At 49.5% G+C, this 23,417-nt stretch overlaps 1 protein-coding gene across 6 annotated transcripts in view; it reads left to right on the top strand.

Annotated features, from left to right (window-relative positions):
- Positions 1-23,417, top strand: part of ENOX2 (ecto-NOX disulfide-thiol exchanger 2) — a 2,107,113-nt gene that overhangs the window by 1,966,908 nt on the left and 116,788 nt on the right. The window lies entirely within an intron of this gene.

The raw sequence follows: 23,417 nt of genomic DNA, 5'->3' as shown, positions 1-23,417 counted from the left end.
CTTGAGGAGGGTGGGAAATGTGAAAAGATGGACCTTTCAATAATGCATTTTAATTATTGATAAATGTCAGTGCTGTTATTACCCTGCCTTGTTCAAAAATAAACATATTTAAAAAAAACTGCAGATGTTTGAAAAGACATCAGGGTTTACAATAAACTATTCCAAATCTAAAGCACTTAATATAACCGAAAGTAGTGGGGACATAGCACGCTTGAAGGAACATTACCCCTAAAGTGGGAAAAACAGTCCCTGGAATATCTAGGAATCCATATCACTAGAACAGTAAAGAACCTGCTTAAGGCAAACATCACATCTCTATGGAAGCACCTGCGAGAAGACTTGCAAAGATGGGATGCCCAGGAACTATCATGGTTTGCAAGAATAGCAGCGATAAAAATGACCTTACTATCCAGACTTCTGTACGTGGTAAACTCAAACCCGGTAGCGATCCCCCCCAAAATTAATTCAGGCACTCGAGAAGGCAGTGTTTAAGTTCATCTGGGGAAACAAGAAACCGAGGATCCAAAGACGGATCCTGATGCGACCCACGCTTCTGGGAGGGCTGGGAGTTCCAGACATGGGAAGATAGGTTTTAGCCGCTCAGCTGACACCAGCGTTGAAATGGGCGGGTCAAGACCCTCTTCCAGAATGAGGGAAAATAGAACAGACCGCGACAGATATCCCATTAGGTATGCTACCATTCCTAAAGCCAAATGCTCGAGATAAGGGGGGTATCCTACTAGAGGCCACTAAGACGACACTACACAGCTGGGATATGGCTATCCGTGGCAGCGGGGTCAATCGAGGTCTGGGTCCACTATCCCCTCTAGTACATAACACAGACTTCTCGCCGGGGCTTCATAAAAGGTTGGAGGGAAGCAGACACACTGTCCCTACAAGACATGCACCAGGATGGTGCCCCACTCACCCTCGAAGTCTGTAAACAAAGATTTTTCATTACCGAAAGTCACAGATTCAAATATATACAACTGCGCCACTGGATTTCACACCTGGAGGTTAAAAAGGCTGGGCTACTACCCCCAATAGGCCTAGAACTAACAATACGGGGGGGACACCCACAAAAGGGATCACCAGACTATACAAGCTACTAGACAGGGCACAAATAGATGACACCCTCCAATACATGAAGGACTGGGAGCGGGACATAGGGGAGGAGATTACACAGGAGGAATGGAGTCAAATCTGGAGGAGAGCTCATAAACTATCCAAATCCACAGCAATTAAAGAATCGGCATACAAACTTTGCTATCACTGGTATTTGCCCCCAAGTAGAATACACAAAATGATCCCCACGTAGAATTTTGGCGACAGTGTGGGGGAAGAGGAGATATGTTTCATTTTATTTTCAAATTTGTTTATTGGCATTTTCAATAATATCAAACAAGTTGTGTGCGATAGTGCCTTTCTCAAATAGCAATAGTCATATGTTTAACTTAACGTCAAGAAAATACAAATACAAAACAAAACAACCATAACTGTCTCCATATTCTATCCGTTACATATATCGTCAACTGCTACGCGGGAGGGTGGGAGCGAAGGGGAACCATCTGGCAACTTCAAAAGGGGGAGGACTTCCGAAAGGTCTCTATCGTCTGCAGCACTTCCGCTGCTGCTGGCTTTATGATAGGTCCCACATGGGCCTAGATTGAGTTCCAAATCAGGGGGGTTTATCATCCGAAGGATGGAACATGTGTCTGGTGAGTTCCTTCCATGCCTCGAGTGACATACTGGAGTCATCCGTGGATCTGGCCACACAGTCCTCCCATGCCACGGTCTCGGCTAGCACCCATCGTTCAGTCTCTTTGTGCCATAGTTTGAACTGAGGGCCCATGGGTTTTTTCCAAGCCATTGCGATAGTTCTTTTGGTCAGTATGCACGATATGTCCATGAGTCTTGTCGCATGCTTGAGTTTGGTTGGTCTGGGGTAGGTTCCCAGGAGGCACTCATCGGGTGTCCAGTTATATTTGCTCATGCCTGCTTTTTTGCAGGTTTGTTGGACTTTCTCCCACAGAGCCCTTGTTCTGGGGCATTCCCATAACATGTGGATCAGATCAGCTTTTTCCCCCCCCTGCACCAGTTGCAGGTCGGTTGTGCCTGGGGATTGAAGGTGGCTATGCGGCACGGGGTCAGGTAAGTTCTATGCAGAATGTTTAACTGAATCTGTCTGAATCTATGATTTCTGGACATCGTTTTGGGGAATGTAAGAGCTCTGTTCCACTTCCCTTCAGACATTTTCCGGCCTATGTCCACCTCCCATTTGCTTTTCATTTACATGCTCCGAGGATTTGGTATGTCGATCAGGTGGCCATATATTTGCGAAATGGGTCTACCGCCCTCTCCTAAGTTGTACATCAGAGTGAGGAGTGGGTCTGTAGCTGGTTCTTCCGGCCACGAGTCCCATTTGCGTCGGGCCACAGCACGGGTTCTTTGATACCATAGAAATTGGCCGGTATGTATGCCCTCCGTCTCCTGTAGCGAGATGAACTCCCTGAAAGTGCCCTCATCATAGAGATCTCCCCAGGTGTAGACCCCTTCCCTCTCCCAGAGCCTGATGTGTTTCAAGTCAGAAAGTGTTGTGCATACGTCTGCGATCAGGGGAACTTCTGGGGCATAGGGGTTCCGTGAGTTAGTGAGCTTTTTCGCCCTGTGCCAAATTTTCCTCCCTTGATCAGCCAAAAAGGGTAAAGTCCCAGCAGTTTGGACGGCGCCCAGACCAGTTCTTTCAGATGGAATTGGGGCAGCATGGCCTGTAGCAATGGTGTTTCAGATGTGGGTTCATCATCTAGCCAGTTGGTCACAAACCTAAGCTGTGCTGCTAGGTAATATCTTTCTAGATTCGGAAGTTGAATACCGCCTTGGCTATATGGTAGGGTCAGCAACTGCAGCGCTATCCTGTGCCTTCCTTTCCCCCATAAGACCTCTCGCAGTATGGTCTCAAGCAGTCAGCAGAAGGGTTTGTGTATATAGTAGTGTACATTTTGAAACCCATAAAGGAATCGTGGGAGAACGATCATTTTGATTATCGAAGCTCTGCCCATCATCGAAAGGGGGAGTTTCGCCCAGAACGTCATTGATTTGCGTAGAGCTGGGAGTGCTGCCTTTGTGCATTAACTCGGGGTATGCATTATGTGCACTTCAAGGTTGCAGAATTACGTATTCTGCCACTGGATCCCCACCTCAGGGAGTGCCTCTAGATTCACTGCTTTCAGGGCCGCCAGGGGCAACATACAAGACTTTGACCTGCTAAAGCTTATCCCTGAGACCTTGGAATAATTGTCCAATACTTCTAGCATGGTTGGTACGTTGAGACGTGGGTCCCTGACGTATATGAGAATGTTATCCGCGTAGAGCGAGATGATGTCATCCACGTCTCCCAGCCTTATGCCTGCATCGAAAAACTGCCTTCTAAAGTAGACAGCTATGGGTTCTAGTCCCAGTATATAAAGCATTGGGGATAGTAGACAGCCCTGTCTAGTCCCCCTGCATATATCCCAGGCCTTCGACACATACTTCCCAGATTTCACCCTTGCCTTAGGTTTAGCATACAAGATGTTAATCCACCTGATAAACCCGGGGCCAAAGCCAAACTCCCTGAGCACTGCTACAAGCCACTCCCAGTAGATGGAGTCAAACGCTTTAACTGCATCCAGAGACAGCAGTGCGTATGAGTCCTCGTCTTTATCGGTTTGCGCTATAATATATTGTAGCCTGCGTAGGTTCATGGATGTATTGCGGCCTGGCACGAAGCCGCACTGGTCTGGGTGAACTATATCCCCTATTATTCTAGACAGCCGCTTTGCTAAAATCGTAGTCAGGATTTTAACATCATAATTTAACATTGCAATCGGGTGATATGAGCCACATTGGTCTGCCGGCTTGTTGGGCTTGAGGATCGGAATCAGAAGCGTCTCCCTCATGCTTTTGGGTAATATTCCTCCTTCGTATGCCTCCTGGTACACTGCGTGTAATAGGGGGGTCAGGGAGGACTCATACGTTTTAAAAAACTCTGTGGGCAACCCGTCTGTACCAGGTGCCTTGCCTGTGGCCAGGGATCTAATTGCATCGGTAATGTCTTCGGGTGTGATTTCTGTTTCAAGGCAGTCGGCTTGCTCAGGGTACAGCCTAGGGAGCCCTATCTCCTCCAATGTTTCTACCAACCATTCATGGGGGACCAGATCCTCATGTGAGTACAGGTGGGTGTAAAAGCGAGTGAAAGTATCATTTATTCCCTGCTGTGTGTAGTGTGTGTTTCCATCCTCATCTTGTAGTGAGATGGTGGGGTGTTTGGGGTGTTCTTTACAGCAGAGCCAGGTTACCAATCTGCCCGGTTTGTCCTCCTCAACCTGTGCTCTGTTCGTTCTGGCAGTATAGTCAAACTTTTCGAGCCTTTTCCACGCGGTTATGTTCCTCTCTCTATGTTTTACAAGCTCCTCTTCTCTCTGTTGGGTATCTACGGGGGTCATTTTGAGTCGCTCAATTTGCCATTCCACTAGGTCTAGTTCTTTCCTGAGCAGCTTCTTGATACCTCCCGCCTTTGCAATGATTTCTCCCTTTGTTACCACCTTTAGATCCTCGCACACTGTGCTATTGTAAGCTACACTACCGGTGTTAACCTCTAGGTAGGCATCAATAGAATCACGTAATTCCTCCCGGAAGGCTGGGTCCTTCAGGGCGTCTGTGGGCATTTTCCAAATGGGAATGGGGGGGGTCTGGGCCCTTTGTGATTCCATGTCATCAGGAGCGGGGAGTGATCAGAGATGGTCCTCCCCAGGTATTGTGCTCCCTCCACCCGGGGTAAGTTTTCCCTTTCTATGAGTATATAATCTAGTCTCGTGTGTAGCTTATGTGGAGATGAGTACAATGAGTATTTGTGTGCTTCAGGATGCTTTTCCCGCCACACATCCGTCATGTCCATGTCCAGACTCCCCAACATGGCAGACAGTGCTGCCGTAGCGGTCGATGGGCCTCCCAACTGTGGTGTGGACCTGTCTAGCCTTGGGTCGTGCACAAAGTTAAAATCTCCCCCCCAAATAAAGAGATTGTTCCTATACTGTGCAACTCTGGGGTACAGTGTGTTCAGGTAGGACGGTATGTTATTATTAGGTAGATAGGAGTTCATGATGCATACTGCTTCCTGTTCATTGAATCCCCAAATTACGACGAACTTACCTTCCGGTTCTATCTCTGTTTTGTCCACCCGGAATGGGAGCTGTGGGTGGATCCAGGTGTTGACCGCTCTTGCGTATTTAGAGTAAGTGGTGCCAAATCCCTGTCCTCCCCAATGCTTTTGTAGCTTGGTAACAGAGTCCGCCGTGCAGTGGGTCTCCTGTAGTAATGCTATCATTACCCCTTTTCTGTGCAGGTAGCTTTTAATCCTGTTTCTTGGGAGATAAGTCCTCAGACTCCTTACATTCCATGTCATTATTTTTATGGTGGTCGCAGCCATAGGGGTTCAGTAATGGATCCGTTGTCCCCCCCCTTTCCCCACCTCTGCCGTCCCTGGGCTTGGACCTGCTATCCAGGGGTCGGTCTGTGTTGGGGTTGGGGCGCGAGCCATCTCCTTTCCTCCTTCCCTTCCTCCTCCCCTATCAGTATCACTTGGAGACTTATTAACATTAACAATCCTCATTCTAGTGAATGAGGGAAACAAACCTTTCAACTCAGAACTGCCCCCAGCAGTTGCCTCAAACTTGCAGTGCTCGGGGGCACCCGATCCTTCCAGGCCTTTCCGGGCCTCCTCGTGCGGGTAGTGTGTCGGCAGTCGGCCTCCACGTGTTTCAGGGGGGTGTGTCGGCTTCGTTGTTATACGCATGGGTCGGTGCGCTCCTGCCTGTCGTAGCGTTCGTGGAGTTGTAAATCTCAAGCGGTCCGGTATTCATTCGGCAGTTGTGCGAACCTTTATTCTTTCCTGTTGCTTGGTGCATTCAATGGCCTGTGACTTCTTGCGCAGTGCTTTCTTTTTCATCTGCAAGGTTGTTGTCCTCAAGCCACATATTTGCCGCTGCCGGGGTCTCAAGAAAGATAGCTTTCCCCTGGTATAGTACCTTAAGGTGGGACGGGTACATTAGCATGTACTTGAGGTTTAGCTTGCGTAATCTAGCTTTCACCGGCACAAATGAGTTCCGTGCTCGCTGCACAGTGGGGGTATAGTCTGGATAAATGACTATTTTGGCGCCATGTTTCTCGATTTCCCCTCCTACTCTTGAGAATCTCAATATAGTCTCTCTGTCGCGAAAGTTCAAGACTTTTGCAATTATTGGGTGCGGTCGGGAGCCCGGGGGGGCCTTTTCTGTAGTGACCTGTGGGCCCGTTCTATCGAGAAGCCCTGGGTCCGTTTGCCGGCCCCTATTTCTTGCAATAGCATTGTTTCTACGAATTCAGTCGGGTCTGGGCCCTCCGTGTCTTCCGGTACCCCCAGGATTCGAATGTTGCCGCGGCGGGCGCGTCCTTCTGCATCTTCTGATCGCACCTCTAGCCGCGCTACTTGCAATTCAAGATCTTGGACCTTAGATTTAAGTTCTGTGGTTTTAACATTGTCTTGCAGCGTTGCCTCCGCTGTAGTCACCCTTTCGGTAAGGTTACGGGCATCCTGTCTCATCAGCTGCATGTCCGACTTGATTTCATCAATCCTGGTTTCGATGGATGTTCGTAGCGCTGCTATAGCTTGGAGCACTTGCATATTTGTTGGATCATCGTCTGGTCGTCTGCTGATTCTGTTCCCTGTTGTTGTTTAGCCCTGACCGTGGTGAAGGAGTTCATGGTCGCGGTTTTTAGTTTGCTTTTGGGGGGCGACATTGCTTGTCTTTGGGTGTACTCCGCGGCCTTTTCACGTTCTGCGGGGACGTGTGTGTAGAGTCGATTGCGAGGGTGGTCGCCGCAAACGGGGAGTCGTCAGCTCGTAGATGTTCCGGAGGGAACCGCCCGTCGTCTTCTCCCTTCTCCGTGTCTCTCCGTGTCTCTCGCGGTCTCCCACCAGCCGGCACCGTTCGGGGCCCTTCTTCCACGCTGCGTGCGTGGGGTCCCGGGAGACGGCGCACCCAGCGATCTCGCACAGAGGGTCCTCTCCTCCGTCTCCTCCTCTCGGCTCGCAGTCCCGGAGGCATAGACCCGGGCCGCAGCTAGCAGCAGGGGGCGTCAGTCCACCCCGGATCGTTAGGTCGGATGCAGCGGGCCTCTCTCCCCTCCGGAGGCTATCCGCTCTACAACAGTGCGCCTCAGATAGGAACCGCGAGCGCCGCCATTTTGTTGGGCAGGGGCCTCCTCTCTGTTCGCCTCGAATAACAGTTATCCCGGTCCGATTTTCATGCAGAAACTTCGTCGAGGGTAGGAAAACGGTTCTTCTTCCCGTAGCTACTTCAAGTGTGCTTGTTCAGCTTAAGTAGTCCGAAAGATTCGGTCCGTTGTAGGATCTCAGGCAGGAGCGCGAGGAAAGCACGTCCTCACTCCATGCGCGCTGGCCACGCCCCCAGGAGATATGTTTCATATGTGGTGGTCGTGCCCAAGGATGAAAGTGTACTGCAAAGAAATATTGAACCTTATCAGAGACATAACGGGCGCCGACCTACCATGGTCCCCAAAAGTTGTTCTGCTGGGGGCGGTAGCAGAAGGGAAATATGGAGCCTTAGGGAACAGAGCGGCCCTCATAACCCATCTACTGACTGCAGCTAAGATGACAGTGGCCCAACGGTGGAAGACAGTGGATGGTCCTATGGCACCATGGTGGTGGGTGAAAGTGTGGGGAGTTATGGCAATGGAGAACATCTGCGTCACAAAATCAGGGACATATCTGAAATTCTTGGCCATATGGGACCCCCTTCAGGATTATGTGGGAGAGAGGGAGTCTCAATACATTAAACCCCGGATCCTCATAAATTTCCACATCAGATAAAGACAGCAGAGACTATGGCCTAGGGGCTGGCTTATGGAACTGTTCTGGTTACAAATCAATGTTTTTTGTTTGGTACGGACAATGATGGGGGGAGGGGGGCGGGTAAGGAGGGAGGGGGTGGGAGAGGATAGAAAAAGTATGAAGACAATACTGGACTCAACGCTAAGGTTCAAGCATATTGATTATGGGGTTCATGAAGGTAACAAGGTTCATAATACATGTTGTAATGAATGACCAATTATTGTCTTAGTAAAAATTAAAATAAAGTTGGTTAAAAAAATAAAATAAGCCAAAGGGTTCTGTTACCAGGGTCACACATGTTTTATTAACAGAGATATTGCCAGAAATAGGGCTTACAAGGAGTAGTTTAGTTGCTAGCGATGGGCAGGGGAAATCAGCCCTGTGCAGCGTAATGGCCTCAAAGCCAGCAACTGTGGAATACAAACAGGACTAGCTCCCTGTCACTCAGTGAGTGATCCCAGCATTGCGTGCGATGTATAATGGTGTTGCGAAGTAAGTTCGAATGGAGAAAATGACTTTACAGAGCATCCCGGGTTACAGCACTTAAAAAGTGGGCTGATTACGACTTATCGAAGAGCTAAAAAAAAAGGTGGCGCATGTATTAATCATGACATGCCCAGGTGCGCCCCATGTCATGCCCACCACGCCCCGACCTTTTCGACAGAATACAGGCCTGCTGGTCACTTTTTTCCTGACACAAATAGAAGTATATGTCACAAGCTCCATTTATATGCAACATGGATATCACTTCATGCTCGATGGAGGATCATGTAGCTTGATTTGCATCGACCCGAACAAATCGCACATTTCAAAGAGGCTTCTTTGGTGTTGTTTTAGTGGTATTTGCTTTGACGCTGCATTTCTTTACATTCTTAGCGCTTGCCTTGCTATGCAGCAGCAGTAATTCCGAGCACGGGGCAGACCCAGGTTTGGTGAACTAGTTTAACGTCATGTATAAAGCTAAGGTTCCTAGTAAGAAATTATATAGTGAGTCAAGAGCTTTCCCGGCTGTTTGTTACATTTTTTTTTATTTACTTGGCGCTTATACAACAAGTAAATTATGTTTCAAAGTGCCCAACATTTTGAGACATGCCTCTGGTCAGCAGGAAGAAACAAAGAAGGACCATTAGTTTAATGTTTTATACTTTGTCAAATAATCGAGTCACGGTGCAATAATCCACATACCCTACGTTCCCCCCACTCTGAAGTGATCTCCTTTCCCTACCAGAACCCCCCCCGCCTCCTCCCTCCAATGCAGAGCTCACCACAATCAATCAGGCCAGCCATGCGGCATGTTCAGGGGGCTTTCAGGTCTGCAGAAAATCACAATTTCTCCAACAACTGGCCCCATTCCACTGCAACCCCCTCCTCCATCTCAGGCTCCCTGGTCCTGAGCAGTATATCTTGCTCAGCCATCCCCCATCTGTGAACATCCTCCTTCCAGTGCATCATTGACAGACCATGGGGTCTTTTCCAGATAATAGCCACACACCTCCTTGCAAGCACCAACATAAACTGGGCCATCCGATTTCTCTATTTCTGTTGTTTCCCCCCGGGAGTATACCACACAGGCACACCCTTGGGGAGTACTCAAAAGCAGAGGCAAGTAGTTTGTTGATTGTCCCTAACACTGCCTGCCAATAACGTGTCTCCATCAAACACCCCCAGAGCATATCCCTTGGGCCCTGTCGCGCAACAGGAGCAGCAATCCCAGCTCAGAGCACCACTCATTGAGTTCAGTTTGGCCGGAGTCACTTACGTTCTTTGAATCATATTAAACCCAGATGAGCTGGACCCTTGCATTCCGTGAAACCTTGCAAACTTTCTCCCAGATTTTTTGCCATTCCTCCTCTGGGATCGGACCACCCAAGTCTTTCTCCCATTTGCTCTGAACCACCAGTTCTTTTGTGGGGAACATACACCCCAATACCTGGTAAATCCGAGAGACCCTGGCTCCCCTATCATCCTCCGTCAGGAATATCTGCATCAGTGGACTTTCCTGTGGCTCCTCCGGGATGCCCCTCCTCATGGCCGTCCAGCCGCCTGGTTATCATACCATATGTTAAAAAATGCCCCTTTGCCACTCCATAACGGGTACTCCATTATTCAAAGGACAGCAACCTCCTGTCTTCAAACAGGTCCCCCGCTGTCTTGCAACCCCTATCTCCGGCGTACCCTACCATCCCTCCTGATAGGGATGACAAGCGATTCGATGGTTGGGCACGCAAGGTGTTTTCTGCGGGGAGTATGGCGCTGAAGTCAGCCAACTCCACTTGTGCCTTGCCAAGATTTTCACACACTCTTTGAAATTGCGTCTCTCTAGCGGCTGAGCATATTCCCGAGGGGGAAGAAAGGGATGGGTTCCTTGCTCTCATGCAGGATGGCAAGGGTGCCATGTGTGAATCCATTCAGTCTGAGTTGGACATGGCCGACAGTGTTAGCCGGTCCATGGCTGCGAGCACTGTTATGCATAGGTTTGCGTGGTTGTGGAAGTCTGGTTTTGCTCCGGATGTACAGGCCCGTCTTCTGAACATGCCCTTTGATGGCTCTCATTTGTTTGGCAGCAAGGCTGATGAGAGCCTTGAGAGGTTGAAGACCTCCGAAGCTGCTGCTAAATCTTTGAGCGCTGCTGTGCATCAACCTCTGCCTTTTCGTCGTAGGGGATAACAATGGAAGGGGGTGGTTCCTTTCATTACGGGGGTGAATGTAAAAGTACCCATGTTGGTTGTGGAAATAGAGGTGCCAACGCCGCTCAAGCAGCTGCCTCTTTGCCTTCAGGCACTGCCACAGCCGCTCCAAAACAACTATGAGGCCATGTTCCATTGTTCACCGGTTGGGGGCAGACTGTCTCAGCATCTCGAAGAATGGCAAGCTATTACTTAGGATGCGTGGGTTCTGGATACAGCGAGCATGGTACCCTGCTGTTTAAAGAGTGCTACAAAATAGATTACCCTCCAGAAATTGGCTCAAGAAGACCTTAATAAGGATATAATAACATTATAAAGCAATACTGTTTGAGGGAATATTTTGAAAACTCTTTTGAGCAAGAAAGAAATTATCAATAAGGCAATTACAAGCACTAAGTCCCTGAAGGTCTTCCATAGACCGAAATGCATTGGATGATGAAAAATGGTGCTAAAAGCCTGCTATGAAGCATAATTGAATAAATTATCAAAGTTTTGCTGAATCTACAAAGTTTTGTCACCAATTTTTTCTCATGAACGAATAACAACTTTAATTTGTTAATTTAAAGTAATTACATGAAAATGCCCACTTAGGTCCTTCCATTGTACTGGAAAATCAGATCCAGTCATTTGTGCATCTTCTGGATACAATAGCCCACGGCTACTGCCTTCCCTTCCTAAAGCGGCCTCACGACAATCCACCTGGGAATCTCACTTTGAAGCTTCCGGATCCGCTCCTTGTGCAGGAGATCTTGTCCCTGCTGGAAAAAGGCGCTATAGAACTGGTGCCTGTAGCGGAGAGGAAGAAGGGATGGTATTCCCCATATTGTTTTATTCCAAAGAAAGACGGAGGACTGAGACCCATCTTGGTCTTATGGTGGTTGGACAAACTCCTCAGGATGTTCACTCTTTCTCAGGTTCTTCAGGCCCTTCGACTTCAGGATTGGTTGGTGTCTCTGGAGCTACAGGATGCTTACTTTCATGTGCCGATTCATCCTAAGGACAGACAGTACCTGAGATTTGCAGCTGGCAGCTCGTACTTTCAGTTTCGGGTCATGCCATTCAGATTGACCTCCGCCCGAGGGTCTTCACCAAGCTAATGGTGGTGGCAGCGTATCTCAGGCGATGGGGGGGATTCACGTCTACCCCTACCTGGATGACTGGCTGATCGGAGCATGTTCTCCCGAACAAGCTGTGGATCATCTCAGCCTCAACTGCCGCTACCTCCACAAGCTGGGCTTCTCCCTCAATTTCCAGAAGTCGCATCTGACACCTTCCCAACAGCTCCAGTACATCAAGGCTGTGTTGGACCCATCCTTGGGGAAAATGCTCGCCTCCCAAGGTGAAGGCTCATCACATTGTACAGATGGTGGACACATTTCAACATGCTCAGCGTCTTCCGGCTTTCTAATTCTTAAGGTTGCTTGGCCTCATGGCATCCTGCATTTTTCTGGTGCCAGAGGCCAGACTAAGGATGAGATCCCTGCAATATGTTCTCAAGATGCAGTGGTCACAATTCTCAGGCAAGATGCCATATCGCGTTCAGATTCCACTCTCGGTCTCGCAGGATCTTCTGTGATGGGCCAGCAAAGGGAATCTGATGAAGGGGGAGCTGTTTTGGCAACCATGACCAGAGGTGATAGTGGTGACGGATGCTTCCCTCACAGGATGGGGGGCTCATGCCGACGATCTGACCACCAGCGGTTGTTGGTCTCTGTCGGATTCCAAACTCCACATTAACCTGTTGGAGCTGAGGGCCATCAGGTTGGACTTGAAGGCTTTTCTGCCGTCTGTGCGGGGGAAGAATGTCCTGATCATGACGGACAACACAGTGGCCATGCATTACCTCAACAAAAAAGTGGGGGTAGGGTCACTCCCGCTGTGCAGAGAGGTAATGCAGCTATGGTTCTGGGCAATCCAGCATGGAATATCACTCTCGGCATTACATCTGGCCGTAGAGGAGAATGCGGCGGTGGTCGCTCTGAGCCGGCAGAGCATGGTCTCTCACGAGTGGGAGTTGGCTCAGGAATTCCTTCTGGAGATCTTCACCCTTTGGGGAATACCACAAGTGGATCTGTTCATGACCGGTGCCAACCGAAAGTGCAAGAAATTCTGCTCAAGGGAATTTCCTCTGAGTGGAGCCTTAGGGGATGCATTCGTCGTGGATTGGTCATACCCACTTCTGAACGCGTTTCCTCCAGTCGCCATCATTCCTCAGGTGCTAAGGAGGTTGCAGAGGTTTGTATCCCACATGATCCTCATTGCTCCGATTGGGCCATGAGAGCGTGGTTCTCGGACCTTCTAGAAATGTCCATCAGCCCTCTACGCCGTCTTCCCCACCGAGAGGATCTTCTCTCGTGCAAGGGTGGCGGCGGGGATGGAGGTGGCGGTGGAGGTAGGGGGGTTGGGCTCTCCATCCTGAGGTCAAGACTCTCAATCTTCACGCTTGGTTTCTGAAAGGTTGAGCTATAAGGATTGGGACCTCCGGATGACGTGATGGAGGTGTTGCTTTCGGCAAGGCGGCCAGCAACCAAATCCCTGTGTCGTTGGCGTACGTTTTGGGACTGGTGCAGAGGACACAATGTTCATCGTTTTCAGTGTTCCATTCCAATGGTTCTTTCTTTCTTGCTTTCTTTGGCCCATAGGGGTCTTCAAGTGGATACCATTAAAGGTTACCTGGCGGCGCAGTCTATTTTCAGGCGCTCGTCTGGATAATGTTCTTATTTTAAGATTCCTTTGATTTCCCAATTTCTAAAAGGGCTCAAAAATGTGTTCCCGCCGTCCCCGTTTCAGGTGCCGGTTTGGGATGTGAATTTGGTCTTGAAATTCCTGATGGGTGCTCCGTTTGAACCTCTGCACTCTTGTCCTTTGAGACTGTTGTTTTTCAAGACGGTTTTCTTGATTGCAGTTACATCTGCTCGCAGAGTGAGTGAATTGCAGGCACTTTCATCTAAGCTACCCTTTACTGTGTTCCACAAGGATGGGGTTGTACCTTAGGTAGTGTCTGAGTTTCATTTACGCCAGAAAGTAGTACTTCCTGCTTTCTATCCTCCTCCTCATCTTGGTAAGGAGGAGGAGCGACTCCATAGATTGGACCCTAGGAGAGCTTTAAGCTTTTATGTTTCTAGGATGTCCAGGGTCAGAGTGGATAATCGGCTCCTTGTGGGGTACGCTGGACACCGATTGGGCCAGGCTGTTACCAAACAGACCTTGTCCCGGTGGATTATCTTCACCATTACTGAAGGTTACAGATTGGCGGGCAAGGACCCTCCTGAGGGGTTGCGTGCTCACTCCACTAGGGGCGTGGCTACTTCCACTGCCCTACAGCGGGGAGTTTCTATTAGGAATAATAGTGATGCTGCGACGTGGGCTTCTATCCACACCTTTGTCAAACATTACTCCTTGGATATGCTTCATGGTCAGGATATGGCCTTTGGTAAAGTGGTACTTTATTCTGCCTTCTGATTGGGTATTATAAATTCTTCTCCCTCCTCCATTCTCTGGTACTGCTTTGGGAGTCTGTCAAAGATGTGGAATACGTTGGAGGACCCAATCCATTCGAAGAACAAGTTACTTACCAACTGGTAACGTTCTTTCAACTTGATGTTCCTCCAACGTATTCCACATCGCCCTCCCAGCCTGCTCCTCTGAGAATTTCCTATGCTATTGCAGCTTGCGTTCCCTCAAGGCTATGTGCGGTCAAGCAGGCATTGTGTACGAGCATGTCACACGTTGGGGAGGAAAAAACATAAACTGCGGCTACGGGTGCCGTGCGTCCTATTTATAACATCCGGTGATGTTGCCCTCGACAGAGGCCTTCGAGGGACATCGACCCAACGCCATCGACCGAGGACGCCTTCTGACGAAAAATTTCCAAAGCAGCACAGCTGTGAACATTACTTGTCAAAGAGGTCAAATATGTTGAATATGTTGGAGGAACATCCAGTCGATAGAACGTTACCAGTTGGTAAGTAACTTGTTCTTCCCCCATCTCTTGCCTGAGAAAACCTGCCAGAGGTTCCAATAAACCCTGAAAACCAGATTGGTGAGACCGGGCACCCCTGCCTTGTCACCTTGCCCAATTATTATTATTATCCAATTATTTTTTTGTTACCCTTGCTATTGGCTTGCTATACAGCAGTCATAACCATCAACCTATGTTGTCCACAAATTGAAAGGCCCTCAGTACCCTAAACAGCCAGTCCCACCCAAGGAGTCAAAAGCTTTCATCGCATCAAAAGATGCTAGCGCAATCTCCCTCCCAGAATCTCCATCCTGATCCATCACATGGTGTAGCCGGGTCCGGTTCATCGAGGTGCTACGCCCCTCTATAAAGCCACATTGGTCTGGGTGTACCAAAATGGGGGCCACTTTGGGATAGTCAGGTGGCTAGTATCTTTCCCAGGACTTTTGCATTGGCATTCAACAATGAGAATGGGCAGTAGGACGCGCAGTCTAAAGGATTCCCCACCCCCTACAGCAACATTGTAATTACTGCCTCCCTCATAGAACCAGGAAGTAACCCAGCCTGTAAGGCTTCATTGTATTCTTTTTTAAGGTGAGACATCAGGAGATCTGCATATTTGCAATCAAATTCCACTGGGAGACCATCGCGGCCAGGGGCTCCACCCTTCATTACCTGCAAAGCCCACCCAATGTCCACTTCCTCAGTGGGCCCCTCCCACAAATCCTCCTTCAGAACCGGCAGTTGTATCAAGTTCAGCAGGTCATCTGCCTCTGTCGCAGAGTAGGTGCCTTCACTGGTATATAGGGACTGGTAGAACAGACAGAATGTATTGTTAATCCCTTCCTGGGTGCTAACCAATTCTCCCGATTCCCACCTAACCTCTGTGATGGTACCACAAGGTTGCTCCCACCAGATCAGCCAAGCCAACAGCCTCCCAGCTTTATCTCATTCCCCATGGATACTGACATCCCTCTTAAGTCCATCAAAGTGGGACAACAAAGCCTGCCTGTGACAGTGAGTGGCTAGTGGCTAGTGCCTCAGCCAGGCCCTCCCCCCACTTGTTTACCATCTGCTAGATCTTTCTGAAGTGCTGACACCACCCTTTCTGTTTCTTTCAGTTGTTCTTGTAGAACCCGCTGCACCCCTGTCACCCTGGAGATACAAACCCCCTCTGATTGTGGTCTTAAAAGCCTCCCAGAGTTTGCCAACTGATTCCACTGACCCCTCATTAACTTCAACAAACTGCACTACCCCACAGCATACTCGCGAACGCCACATCCTCCAAGGATTGAACAGCTAAACCCCACACTCTCATTGGCGGGGGTCGCTGCCACCCCTGCAGCTGCATATCCAGAGGTGAATGGTCTGAGATAGCTCTCCCCATATATTCCACATTATTAAAGGAATGAAAGTCTTCCGCCCCCACATACATACAATCTAGCTTGGAATATGACCATTGACCTCCAAAAGAAAAGAGTGTAACTCCTCTCTTGACCTTGTGACTTCCGCCACAGCTCCACCAGGTCCAAGTCCCTCAGTGATGCCGCTGCCTGCAGTGAGGACAAGGACCTTCTGTAAGTAGGATAAGGACCTTGAGTCTTTAGGAAAGTGCTGTTGTTCCATCTCAGGACTGCATCTGCAGCAAGCCAGCGCAGATGTCCTTTTGGCTGTGGCTAACCAGAAGCTGTTGGAGGAGCTTGGGTAATTTCTGTCCGACCTCCCTTTGGACAAACAAGCCTCGTTCAACGCCGATCTGGCAGATGCCAGGGCCATTGTGCAAGACCTCATGGAGTCTTAATTCTCCCATATCGACCCAGCCAGCAGAGGGCTGTGCCTTGGTGTCGAGAGGAGAAGGACGGCGTGGATGCACACCACTAAGTTTTCATCGGACGTGAAGGAGCGGATCCTAGATCTGCCCTTCGAGGCCATGGACCTTTTTTATCCACTCAAACCACCAAGTCCTTGGCCATCCTGACAAAGCCTGGACAGAAATCCTTCCCTCAGTCCCAGGGTCGGACCGAGCTCAAGCCCTGCTCTTTTTCTGCCTTCAAGAAGTTTGTGGAACACAGCACATGGAGGCCTGATGGGTCGCCCGCAACAACAGGAGGAAGCAGCAGAGGACTTTGTGCTAGTTTTTCCGCCCCTGCCTCTGACGCCAAGAAGCAGTGATGACAAGGTCAGGGAACACAGCTCGCCTGGGAGAGGCTGGTTGGCTGTTTTCCAGGACACCTGGAAGCGTTGTTACAGCAACCTGTGGATCCTATCCGTAGTCCCCATGGGTTTGTCTTCCTCTTCCTTTTCCCCTACCATCCTCTCCTCGTCTTCATCAGGTCGGGTCCCCAGTTCTTTCACAGGAGGGTCTCTCTGTCTTGGAGATGCTGGCAATAGAACCGGTTCCTCTTTCAGACAGGGGCTACGGATACTATTCCAGGATTTTTGCACTACCCAAGAACAACCAGGCTGGCCTGAGGGTTGTCCTGGACCTGTCATTTCTAAATCCATCTTTACCGCTGGAACGCTTCAAGATTATTACTCCCGCATACATAGCCAAGTCTCTGTGTGCAGGGGACTGGATGTGTTCCCTGGACCACAAGGGTGTGTACCTGCACATACCCATCTACCAACTGCATTGAAGGTTTCTGCGCTTCACGATTGTCGTACCACTTCCAGTACACAGTGCTGCCCTTCAGCCTGAACTAGCCCCCTCGTGTCTTCACAAAGTTGATGAACTCAGTGGCGGGCCTTTGCTGCTTGGAGGGCCATCATCTGTACCCTTTGGACGACTGGCTGGTGAGGGCGGGGTTGCCCGAGGGGATGTTTAACTCCTGCCAGAGACTGGCAGATATCCTTTATCAGCTGGGGTTCTCCTTCAACGAGAGGAAGTCATAGTTGTGCCTAGCTAAGGCTCTGGTCTTCCTAGGGGTGCGGTAGGACACTACAGTCAGTGGGTGTTCCCTATGCCCAAGACGCTCCTGTCCCTGGGCAAAGCGGTGGGGCATTTTCTGGCCAACTCGACCACCTCAGGATGGTGGTTCCAGCATATTCTGGGCCTGATGACTTCTTGCATGCTCATTGTACAGAACGCTCACCTCGAGATGAATTGCCTCCAGCTCCACCTGCCGGCCATTTGAGATCAGGAGACAATCTGTCAGACAGGATTCCAATACCCCCGCTCGTACTGCCAGATCTCCGTTGGTGGAAGATGGATGGCAATGTTTCAGTGGGAGCCTCCTTCTCCCGACCGCAGCCTTACACTAGTGGTGATGACAGACTCTTCTCTTTCAGGCCTGGGGGTTGGGGGACTACACGATTCATGCTCCAGGTCGGAAGCCCTCCTGCATATCAATCTGCTCGAGCTCAGGGCTGTGCCACTGGTCCTCAATACGTTTTTGCCCCTAATCAGGGACAGGTCTGTTCTGGTAAAGACAGACAATTCCACTACAAGGTTGTACCTGAACAAACAGGGTTGGCACCCATTCCCCCCCCCTCTCTGCATGGAGGCGATATCGGTCTGGCAATGGGCCCTGATGGAAGGGGTGTGGATTTCAGCAGACCACCTCCCATGGGACAGCAATGCAGAAGCGGACCAGCTGAGCCGCTTGGGGGTCAACACCTATGAGTGGTAGTTGCACACCGACTCCTTGTTGCCCCTGTTTCAACATTGGCGGTTCAAGGACCTAGATTTGTTCGCCTCACCTCTGAATTACAAGTGCCCCCAGTTTGCTTCATGGGCAGGACAGGGTTGGGGGTCTCTGGGAGATGCCTTCCAGATCTGTTGGCATGCAAGCAGGTGTTGAGCATTCTCACCCACCCCAATGCTCCAACGGATCCTCTGCAAGTTTTGGGCTTCAGTGGGTTGCAGTCTCATTCTGATTGCTGCCTACTGGCCTTCGAGACCCTGGTTATTGGATTTGTTGCAGTTGTGCTCCCAGGGTCCCGTCCACCTTCCAATCTGCAGCAGAGACGTCCTGATGCAGCAGGACAGAGCGGTGGAACATCCGTACCCAGCCAGGCTGGCTCTGGCCGCCTGGTTCCTGACCAGCTGAGGTTTGAACATGCTCAATTTTCAGATGACAACTGGGACATCATTCAGCGGGCCAGGAGCCTCTCGACCCGGTCCCAGTTTAAAAGTAAATGGACTAAGTTCTGCCATTGGGCTTGTAACAAGGGTCGGGATGAGTGCTGGCTTTTTCAGCACACCTGGCCCGTTCAGGAGTTGAGGTGGATACTTGCCTCACTTATTTGGTGGCCATTGGAGCTTACAAAATTTCTCTTGAGCATGTGTTTGCTGCGGCCAACCCAGTGGTTTAGGCCCACCTTAATGGGTTGTCGAGGCTTTTCCCGCCGGTGCATAGACCAAACGCGGTCTGGGACCTCAATGTGGTTCTTGCAGCTTTGCAGCACAAGCCTTTCGAGCTGATGGCCTCTGTGGACATCCGCTTGGTGACACTGAAAACAGTTTTACTGGTGGCTCTCACCTCTGCGTGCAGGGTTAGTGAACTGCAGGCATTATCTTTCGTGTGAGCCCTTCACCACGTTTCACAACAATAAGGTCATCTGGCGCACTTACCCAAACTTCTTGACCCTGGTGATCTCTCCATTTCATCTAAATCAAAACGCCTGCCTGCGGGTGTTCTTCCTGAACCCACAGTCGGAGGCAGAGAGGGGGGGGGGGTCCTCAAATGTTTTCTCTCTCTAACAAAGTCCTTCAGGAAGTCTGAGGCATTGTTTGTGACTTTTGGGGGCTCTGCTCCTGGCTTCGAAGGCGTCCATCGCCCGTTGGATGGTTCAGGCCATTTTGGAGGGGTACATGACCATGGGCAAACCTGTTCCAGCAGATTCATGCCCATGCGGTCAGAGCTAAGGCAACGGTCATCACATTTCAACATTTCAGAGACATGCTTCTTGGGATGTCATCAGCAAGGCGGCTACTTAGACCACCTCTTCGGTCACTACTCCCTGGACACCATCTCCAGATGTGATGCAGAGTTTGGGAAGGCAGTCCTGAAGAACCTTTTTGCTTCGGCCTAGATATGAGGCAGGTTGTCACAGCTCCACACTATGGTCTTGTTCGGTGGAATCACCCACAATGATGGACGAAAAGGGACGGAATGTATGACTGATTTAATTTTGATTTTGAATATCGTGTACCAAGACAGACTTAACTGTATGCAGGTGCAGATGGATCGAAAAAGCCTCACCAATGGGGTTCTGAGCCGATCAAGCACACATGCTATCCCTGAGCTTGAGGGGACTAAATAAACAGATGGGTTTTCCACGCCTTGCTAAACTGGTCCAATGACTGGCAAGCTCTAATCACCATAGGGAGATGATTCCAAAGCTTGGGTCCATAGACTCAAAATCTCCTATCCCCTCTGGAGACAAATTTGGAGCTTGGGACGATCAGCAGAAGTTTATCACCTGAACGCAGTGCTCTGGAAGGATGATGGCGGCAGAATTTAGCACTAAGATACTGTGGGACCAGCCCATTGACACATTTGTAGGTCAGACAGGCTACTTTGAACATAATTCGGTCCTCAGCCGCCAACCAATGCAGAGATCTGCGAAGCATTGAGACCTGGTCCCTTTTTCCCAACTGCCCCACAAGTCTAACCACTACATTCTGGGCCTTCTGGAGTCTATATATCTGCTTGGCCGGGATGCCTGCCATCAGACTGTTGCAATAATACAAGTGGGTATTCGTCATAGCCCCTACTACCACTGTGTGATCTTCTGAGGGAAGAAAGGGAAGTTCATTCCTAAGCATCCGCAGGGAGTAGTAAACTGACCTTACATTAGCTCCCACCTGGGCTTCACTGCCGAGATCATCCTGCCGGACACAGCCTAGGTGTTTGATTTCTTTGGCTGAATTGTAGCTTCTCACCCTGTATATATGGGGAGAATGATTACTTCTCATCCACAATTCTCCCCTTGGGCCCAAACAGGATAATCTCTGTCTTTGCTGCGTTGACTTGTAGCTGATTGCTGGCCATCCACTTAACAATATCCGCCATGCACTGGTTAACTCTCTTAAACGCGTCCTCAATGTTGTTTGTCTCAATGTAAATTTAAGTATCATTGGCGTATGAATGAAAACTCATAATTACTATGAGTAATTAAAGTTACTTGCCGTAGTGACTAGAGTCCTCATAGTCCGGAGTCCCCTTTCCTGCATAAGTCCCACCCACCTTCCCCCTCTAGCATGCCAACGGCTAATATATACTGATAATAGCCAGGTATCTAAGCGTCCGATGTGTTCAAAGGGGACTGAGGTGAGGTGCTGGAGGGCAGGGCCTCTTTAGGGCGTTCCTATGCCTGAGGCCGTGTCCCAGCGTTATACTAGATTTAAAGGGGAAGCTCAATTTTTCGCTGCCAAAGGTTCCTGTACCGTCTCCATGTTGGGGGACGCCCCACAAGGATAGAGGAAAGGGGACTGTGAGTAATCTACTCACTACGGTGAGTAACTTTAATATCTATATTATCACTGCACCACGCCATAATGGGAGTCAGCAATTTGAAAGTCGACATTATGGGAGGCCCAGTGATCACATAGATCCCTATGCTACGCTACTCTAAGTCATCACCCTTATATTGTTTTTCTGCCTGTGTTCATTCTGAAGTAAGCTGTGCCTGTAGTTTGTGCACTTATTAACTGATTGATGCCAGACCTGTTCCATGCACAGCACTACATAAAAAACTTGAGATCATACTGTATACGTAAATTTGTTCTTGTACCACAAAAGGAAGGGAGGGAGGGTGGGTGCATGCAACTACAATCTCTAGAAAGACCATCACTGGGAAGTAATGTTTGTATTCTGGGGCTTAATAGTTTTATTCACATAATATGCATACATTACCAAGTACTTTTAACCCTGGTTGGGGGTTAGTGCTTAGTGTTGGGCAGAAACCTGTGCAGTTCCCTTAGGGAACACTGCAAAAGATTTAGGACTACAGGTGTTAGCAGTAAACCCACTTGGGTAGCAGTCTGTACCACCCAGATTTACCTGGTAGCTGTGGCTGAGCAGTCAGACTTCCCTCAAGAAGAGTTAGGCAGTATGCAAAGTATACACAATAGGCACTCAGACACACTAATACAAGCAAACACTGACCAGAGCTATGGTATCAAAGTATATAATTATTTATTTAAAAACACACTGTTTGAAACACTCCAGCACTCTTATTGTAAAATATTCTAAACACAGTTACTATTGTAATATATACACCCCTTTTTCCTTATCAGATAAGTCTTAGTAAAACACCACTTATTTTCAATCAAAGGTGAGCGCTTAACTAGATGGCACTCCAATAAGTTTGTGAAAAAGGGGAGGGAAAAAGACAGAATATGGAAAGGTACACCACTCTAAGATTAGGAACACTGTTAGCAAGGCAGAAGAGCAAAAGTCACTGGTGAGCCAAAGTCCAAAGGCTGGGCCCACTCTTAGAGAGAGCAGAACACAAATGCGCCCAAGATCAAACAGTTACACTAGGCTTAGAAAGTCTTGCAGAGAGTTCAAAAAGAGTTTAGAGAGGCTCAGAAAAGTTTAGCCAGGGTGTCCCAGGCTAACCCAGGTTCGAAAGCCGGGGGCTAAATCTACCCCGTACAGTCGGTGGCAAGGGAAGCCAGGCGGGACACGGTACCTTAAGTGGGAAGGATCCTCCAGCGGTGGTAGTTGTTCCTGGCAGTGGGTGCAAGTCTCGTCATCGTCCAAGGGAAGAGAAGATCTCGACGTGGAGGAAAGATGAAGGTCGTTGCACTGCCAGGGAAGAAACCAGCCGCGGGGTTTTCCGGTTAAAGGTAGTACCCTTTAATTCGCAGTCGTGGTAAAACGTGGTATCCCGGTTGCCGGGGTGCTTGGCACAGGCAAGGCGGCCACAAGATACGTCGGGAAGGCGAAAAGACAGTGAAACTGGTTATCCCCACCAGTCAAAGGAAGAAGACTCTCCGGCGGGAGATCTCCTCTGTCGTTGGGAAAAGTGGTGAGACGGTCCAACAGGGCTCCACCGGTGGTGTCGTCGTGGCAGGTCAGCTCAGCTTCTCCCTCGTCGGATTCTTAGGTCCTGTGGCGACTTCTGAAGTTCCAGTCCCCAAAGCCCTGCTTTTATGCAGAAAACCCCCATTCACTCAGCCTAGATGTCACTCAAACATGCTAAGTGGTGAGCCGGCCGGCTCACCACTTGGGCCAATCAGGACGGAGTGCAACTTGAGTTGCCTAGGCAACTCAGTCCAGGGTGCCAAAATCCCCCTCCACCCCTCCTAAGTACCCCAGACAGAGTGGCACCACTTTGGAGGGCTTCTGTGGAGAAGCCCGCCAAAAAGTGGAACAAAGGGCTCGACTTGGGTTGGAGTCACAGAAGAGAACACAAACGCCATTTTAGAACCGAGTTTTGGCAAAAAATACCAACCGGAGAATTAATATTAATTAAATAAACCGGCGGTATGTTCGAGGCTATCGTAATTAAATAAATAAAGATAGTAGCCTCGAACAATGGGAAAATCCCATAGAGAAATATTTGCGGTTGAATATAAAAAGTAGTATCCACTGCCACCAGCCAAACCTCGATCAGGGGGGACGGAGATGTGCCCCCTCGACTAACAGACCCCCCCGGGGCAATTGAATTGCCCCAGCCAGTACGTCCACAATATGATGGTTTGTACTGGTCCTGTTCAGAATTTAAGACTAGTAAAGTCAATGGTGACTTTACATGTCCTGGGAGACAGTAGTCAGTCCCAGGGTATGGAGTCTATACTGGGGGGTCACTATGACACCCCTGTGTTACTGCACTGAGGGTGCTGTGTAACACACATCACAAAAACACGTGAAGCCCTATGGGGTAA

The sequence above is a fragment of the Ambystoma mexicanum genome, chromosome 5p (genome assembly GCF_040938575.1).
Source record: "Ambystoma mexicanum isolate Mex_15411 chromosome 5p, UKY_AmexF1_1, whole genome shotgun sequence".
Taxonomy (NCBI): Eukaryota; Metazoa; Chordata; class Amphibia; order Caudata; family Ambystomatidae; genus Ambystoma; species Ambystoma mexicanum.
Note: the sequence above shows the minus strand (reverse complement) of the source record. Positions and strands in the feature narration are given on the sequence as shown.